The sequence below is a fragment of the Scylla paramamosain genome, chromosome 6 (assembly GCF_035594125.1).
Source record: "Scylla paramamosain isolate STU-SP2022 chromosome 6, ASM3559412v1, whole genome shotgun sequence".
Classification (NCBI taxonomy): Eukaryota; Metazoa; Arthropoda; class Malacostraca; order Decapoda; family Portunidae; genus Scylla; species Scylla paramamosain.
The window spans coordinates 16,711,997-16,719,463 of NC_087156.1; the positions used below are offsets into that span (position 1 = coordinate 16,711,997).

General features: G+C 45.3%; 1 long non-coding RNA gene across 1 annotated transcript in view; it reads right to left on the reverse strand.

Annotated features, from left to right (window-relative positions):
- The window catches only part of LOC135101347 (uncharacterized), a 10,080-nt gene extending 9,529 nt beyond the window's left edge, over positions 1-551 (reverse strand). Inside the window, exon 1 of the long non-coding RNA XR_010269227.1 lies at positions 1-551. This exon is cut by the window's left edge and continues 2,150 nt beyond it. This is a non-coding gene — a long non-coding RNA (uncharacterized LOC135101347).
- Positions 552-7,467: the final 6,916 nt, after the last annotated feature.

Sequence of the window (7,467 nt, forward strand, 5' to 3'; positions counted from 1 at the left end):
TTTGTGTTTTTTCCCTCAAATTTAAGTCCCTGATCTGCTGACAGTCACCTTATAAAAGACAGCAATTAGTTCCCAGCAGATCAGAGGACATACTAATAAGGTAAAAATACCAAACAGTATAAGTGAGTGAGTGATCCATGTTACTGACCACTGACCATGACTACGTACCACTCATTAAGTCACCTAGCCGAAGAAGAACCAGGAAAGATGCTACGAGGACTGAAGTTTTTGAATGCCATGACAGGAGAAAGAGAAGGAGGAGGAAGAGACCCAACATAGTGGCACATAGTTGAAGAAGAACCATGAAAAATGCTAAGACAGTAAAATTTTCAAGTGCCCTGATACTCTACTGGGAATATGCAAGTTGATAAAAGGAAATAGGAGACAGTGTAACAGGAGAAGAAGGAGGAAGGAAAACAAGAGGGTGGCAGTAGTCTTCTCAAGAGTTTACAAACAGGGGTACAAGTGCGTGGGGAAGGTGTCTGGGAACAACACGATTCTACGACTCTCACTGCTACCTCCTCCTCCTCCTCCTCCTCCTCCTCCTCCTCCTCCTCCTCCTCCTCCTCCTCCTCCTCCTCCTCCTCCTCCTCCTCGTCCCTACAGACCTGCTCACCTTGCATGCACGTAGCCACACCTTTAGAAGCGAATCTTTTACCTCTCTAATGACCAGGGTCGCCTCCCAATCCCCCTCATCCTCCTCTTTTTTCTCCTCTTCCTCCTCCTCCTCCTTCTCTTCCTCCTCCTACCACTACCAAGGTGACTCCAATTATATACCAGAAGGTTTCAACATCACACGGCGGCGACATTTTTATGCATTTCGTCAATTTTGTGAATGTGGGAAACTCTGAACGTGAGAGTCAAGTAAATACCCTCATTACAGATTCAAAGGGATTCTCATTTTATATTTTCTATCTACGTTCATATTTCCATTTCCTCCCGTGTGTTATTGATTTCTGGTTAGGTGTTGCAATGTCTCAGTCCCCCGTGACTCGCTGCAACATTCACTTTTTTTTAACAAACACCACCTGAGTTATGACAACATCTCAACCTTCCTTCCTTCCTCCCTCCGCCAGCACTCGACCCCCTCCCATCCCGCCATGACCTCCCCTCACTCACCTCACCTCCCTCCATCACCTACACCGTGTCGTCAGTCGTAATGATGACAGCACGCCTCTTACCGTCACCTTGCCCTGCCTGACCCTTGTATATCATGCTCTCATATCCTTCATCTTCCCCTCATCATACACTCCATCATACACCTCATTCTTCCTCGCCTTCCTTACTCTCCCTCCTTCCTCTCCTCACTCCTTCCTTAGCTATATCAAATCTTCCACCTCCCACACGCCTCCCATGCTTTCACACTCACTTCAGCGCCTCCTCCTCGTTACTTTCCCTTCATCAACCTCCCACGCCACCTCCCTTCACAATGCTCACCTCCCAGGCACTCCGCCACCTCTTATTCCTTTCCCAACACTCGTCCTCGCTCCGCCTTGGCCCCTGACACGACCCTTACCTCTCTTTCGTTTCTCTCTTCCTCTTATTCCCTCCTCCTCTCGCAAGCAGGTCGTCACGCACCTCTCCCGATTTTTTTTAACTTACTCCTTTTTTTTTTCTCCTCCTCCTCCTCCTCCTCCTCCTCCTCCTCCTCCTCCTTCTCCTCCTCCTCCTCCTCTCTCCCATTTACTGTCGTCTCTCTCTCTCCTCAAACAACTGTCAAGCCTCTATCGGATCTCTGTTGTTCTTTTTAGTTTCTTTTTATTTTCTCTTTCTCGCATTTTTTTTTCTTTTTTTGTACCAGTCAGTCACACCTCGCGCCTTCCCCTCCCAGCGCTATTACACGGCCCACCCAGCGTCCCACATAGGTGTACACAACTCTCTCTCTCTCTCTCTCTCTCTCTCTCTCTCTCTCTCTCTCTCTCTCTCTCTCTCTCTCTCTCTCTCTCTCTCCAAACAACTCAAAAACACTGCACGTCACTGACACTTGATTATTTTTGTTTCTTTCTTTCATTTCTCTTTTCAGAATCTCAAAAAAAAAAAACAATGATAACTCCAGTTTGGTTTCAAGTGTTGAGAATATCTTTTTCACTCAATACTAACGCCAGGCAAAGCTCACACATCCTCCTCCCCCCACCCCACAACAGCCCGTCTACAGTTCTCCCATCCCCCCATCAGCCAGCAGAGTCGAGGCATCCTAAATTAATCCTCACATTAGGCGGCTTTATCAGTATGCAAAAGTCACTTCCACACACCCCCGCCGTTCAAAATTGACACCCACCAGGTATGTATATATGCGCATGATAAAAAAAAATAAATAAATAAATAATAATAAGCCATCGTGGGAAACCTTGCTAATTAGTAGTATAATTTATCCCGGCTCTGCAGTGGTTAATAATGCTGAATGACTAGAGAGAGAGAGAGAGAGAGAGAGAGAGAGAGAGAGAGAGAGAGAGAGAGAGAGAGAGAGAGAGAGAGAGAGAGAGAGAGAGAGAGAGAGAGAGAGAGACGGATAGAGAGAGAGACGGATAGACAGACAGACAGACAGACAGACAGACAGACAGACAGACAGACAGACAGACAGAGTGATAGTATAAACATGAAAATCTTTCCCATTAACACACCTTGCTCTTCACCCTTAAATCATCACCATCACCACCACCATCACCATCATCACCATTTTCAGCTTCTACACCAGGACGGAAATAAAATAAGGGGAAAAAAATATAAAAGATAGCGGAAAAAAATAAAACTCTTCACGAGCCAGCTAACAAAATATGGACACCAAAAGAACACACGCCCATAAATACATACTAAACTCAAAGGTAGCATTCTTTGACCGAAATGTGCTTTACGGGCAACGGCGGCTAAAGGGAGGTGGCACACACACACTGACACACACACACACACACACACCAGCCACTCCACCCAATCTCCACATCTGCCAAGTAACTCTCTCTCTCTCTCTCTCTCTCTCTCTCTCTCTCTCTCTCTCTCTCTCTCTCTCTCTCTCTCTCTCTCTCTCTCTCTCACACACACACACACACACACACACACACACACACACACACACACACACACACACACACACACACACACACACACACACACACACCTGCCACTCCACCCAATCTCCACAGCTTACCAACTTCCTCAATCCCTCACAAACACACACACACACACACACACACACACACACACACACACACACACACACACACACACACACACACACACTTGCCAATCGACCCAATCTCCACACCTTAGTCCCTCCCTCAGCCTCACACACACTCCATCCAGCGCCCCTTTCTCACTCAAGCTTGCACTGGTCTCCTCACAAGCCTGGATGACAAGACCCGCAGGCACGCAGGGGTGGCTGCCGAGGCCGAGTAACGGAGCCTTGTGCGGGGCCGATCTCTCTCTCTCCCGTGCAGCCCCATCACCCATCCACGTCCCTTCGTACTCGTTGCTATGGCAGTCGCATCGCCCACCTAGACGCCGATGAAATAAACGAATACTCGGCCCGCTGATTTTGCAGGTGAACCGGAGACAGGTGAACCGAACACGTCTATTGATGCGTCTCGTCTCCTTCCCGCTGAACTGAATGTGTGGAGTGTTGGGATTATGTGGTGGGTGTCTGTCTGTCTGAGTCTCTCTCTCTCTCTCTCTCTCTCTCTCTCTCTCTCTCTCTCTCTCTCTCTCTCTCTCTCTCTCTCTCTCTCTCTCTCTCTCTCTATCTATCTATCTATCTATCTATCTATCTACCTATCTATCTATTTATCTATCTATATATCTATCTATATATCTATCTATATATCTATCTATATATCTATCTATCTATCTCTATGACGCAAGTTTCTGGAGTTTTATTACTAAAATGTTATGAGAGAGAGTTTAGTCTATCACAGGTAATTATACTCAGCCAAGTGTATTCTTTAATCATAACCGTATCCATTTACTTGCATTTATAATTCAAAACTGTAGAGCCAATTGTATTTCAAATTTGATATGTTGTAATTTAAAGTCTAAAACTGCATTTCCGATTCAAAGCTGCATCCATTCAACCAAGTGTAGTGTTCTATTTTTTTTTTTTTCTAATTCTTCCACGTTTGTGTTAAGCTACTGTCAGTCAATCAGTCAGTCGGTCAATCAGTCAGTCAGCCAGTCAGTCAGTCAGAGAGAGAGTAGGGGTAAGTTAACGTGACAGGGAGGATTGAGAGAGCAAGTGAAGACAGTTGTGGGTGAACTGACAGCTGGGGCATGAGATCCTTCGCCAGCCTTGGGATAAACGAGCATATACTTTCCCCTTAACCCAGCCTGACCTCTTGCTCTTCCAACACGTCCCGGGAAGGCCTGCAGGCAACCACCACCACCACTACCAAGCAAAGGCAAGCGATAAAACTGAGCCAACAAAGCGGCGCCAAAGGTACAGCGCCACTGGTACAGCTTTGTGGATTGATACGTGAAAATACTATGTAAATACGACGATAATTCAAGGCTTCCCTCCACAAAGGCTGAGCAGCGGATGGAAATATGAGAGTGAAAGGAGGTACAGTGGTCGGAAACAGAGAAATTACAGTATGTTAAGTCTCTCTCTCTCTCTCTCTCTCTCTCTCTCTCTCTCTCTCTCTCTCTCTCTCTCTCTCTCTCTCTCTCTCTCTCTCTCGTGGTACTTAAAGAATAATACAGCGACCCTGACACCACTTTCTTCAGTCCAAGTTTGGCACATTGGCACATTGGCCCCTGACTGCACAATGGCACCCCACCCTTTCACCTTTCGTTGTATCCTCCCCACCTCCCATTCATACTCTCCCCCGCCACCACTCCTTCTACCCTGTTTCCCCACGCACAACCTCCCAACTCTCACTACCACTGGCACTCACCTTCTCCTGAACCAGTGGCATCTCTTTCACTACCAAATTGGCACTCTTAATCTACAGGGACTTCATATCTCTTACTGCCTAACTTGTGACACCATCTTAAATTCATATAATTCTCCTTCGGTGATAACTGACATACTTTCTCTTTAGCTTAAAACTCATCTACTCGTCTTCACATAAACAATAAGTCTATCTCAAGCAAGGGTACGAATTTCAAAACAAAAGATCAGAGTGTTTGAAAAATTTTGTATCTCTGAAAAAAAAAAAAAAAATTATATTAAATCATAAAACCAGTAAGATCCTTCTCCTTTTCTCTTCAGCCAGCCCACAGCTAAGCTCCCTCAACAAAGCATTGTATTACCTTTCTCTGTAACGTGTTCTTCACTTCTCACCTTTCATTTCAGGTGTTCCTCCTCTTTACCTTTCTTCCTTGCCCTACAGCACATTCTTCATTTCCCATTTCCTTCCTCTCAGGTGTTCCTCCTCCTCTTTACCTTTCTTTCTTCCCCTACAGCACATTCTTCATTTCCCATTCCCTTCCTCTCCGTTTCCACTCATACTCTTACCCTCCTTTCTTCCTTTCCCCTTACAGCATCTTCCTTACTCTTCTTTCCTATCAGGTATTCTTCCTCTACCTGCCTTTCTTCCCCTACAGCACATTCTTCATTCCCCATTCCCTCCCTCTCCATTTCCACTCCTCATCCTCTTAACTTCCTTCCTTGCTCACAGACACGTTCCCCATTCCTCACCTTCCCTATCAAGTATTCCTCCTCCTCCATTCCTTTCTTCCCTTGCAGCACCTTACGTGTTATTCCTCTTCCTTACCTTCCTTTCTCTCTTCTCCTACAGCTCCTTCCTTACTTCTCTTCCCTATCAAGTGCTACTCCTTCTCTACCTTCCCCCTCTCATCACCTGCCCCGTGGTAATGGCGGTAGTGGTAGAGGTAGTGGTGATGGTGTTTAGGTGAAGCTCAGGGGAGAAATTGAAGAGATTAACTTGGGTGACCGACGCCTCCCTTGGGAAATACTAATATGATACCAGCGGAGGAGGAGGAAGAGCAAGAGGACGAGGATGAGGAGGAGGACGAGGAGGACGGGGATGAGGGAGAGGATGAGAAGGAAACATAAGTGATACAAATGAGCCTGACTAATTATGCTCAGAGGAAAATTGTGAGTAATGACATAAATTGCTGATAAAATAACGTAATGATTAGAAAACTACATAAGTCTTCATTATTCAGCTGATTCTTATAATGACCGTCGTTGTAGTTAATTAAGAAGAGCCTATATATAGCACGGAAGTCAGCTAGGCCCATGTCACTTAATACCTATGCCTTATTTCTTCACTGAATCTTGAATTTATCTATTGTCTTCCTTTTAGTTAATGGGACTGATGAGTTAAGCCTTTTTTTAATCTCTCTCTCTCTCTCTCTCTCTCTCTCTCTCTCTCTCTCTCTCTCTCTCTCTCTCTCTCTCTCTCTCTCTCTCTCTCTCTCCAACTATTCTTCACTAACTTCGAGAGAAAAATAACAACAACAACAACAACAACAACAACAACAACAACATATAATGCAAATGAAAGACAAGACAAAAAAAAAGCGAACGGAAAAAAGACAGAGACCTGAGCACACACACACACACACACACACACACACACACACACACACACACACACACACACACACACACACACACACGACCCTATACTAATACTGGCTACCAAATACGACACCTCGACAAGGCCTCATCAATTAGCGGGTAGTAATTCACATTGCAGTTTACCTTTACTCCTTATTTTTATTACTATTAAGACAAATGACGGAGACCTACATACGTGGAGGTTTGCTGTGGGAGAGAGAGGGAAAGGGAGAGAAGGAAGGGAAGAATGGAAAAACGGAAGGACTGAAGGATGGAAGGGGAAAGAAGAGAAGAATGAAAGCAAGCATGGAAGTAAGGAGAGAAGGATGAAGGAAGGCAGTGAAGGAAGGGAAAGAACAATGAAGACAGGTGGGGAGGGATGGATGGGGAAGGATGGAGGGATGAAGGAGGAAATGGAAAGAAAGAGATACAAAGATGGATGAAGGAAGGTATAAAAGTGATGAGGGAAGGATTAAGAAAGGCTGGAAGGAGAGAGAGAGAGAGAGAGAGAGAGAGAGAGAGAGAGAGAGAGAGAGAGAGAGAGAGAGAGAGAGAGAGAGAGAGAGAGGGGGGGGAGAAAGAAGAGTGGATTTGCTTCTGGCATTTTATTTATACACTGCAGTACTCTCTCTCTCTCTCTCTCTCTCTCTCTCTCTCTCTCTCTCTCTCTCTCTCTCTCTCTCTCTCTCTCTCTCTCTCTCTCTCTCTCTCTGTTAACTATCCTGCTTCCACTGATTGGACTCACTACCACCAATAAAATATTCATCCAATCCAGTGTTGTTGTTGTGCTGAGCGTGGCGTGCAGTCCCGTGGCGCGCCGAGGCAAAAAACTAAACCTAGGTATATCGGAAGGCAATCGAGTCCACGGTACAATTACCTGCATTACTTATACTTTTCTTATTCTTCCGTCCAGGAAAACTCGTATATATATATATATATATATATATATATAT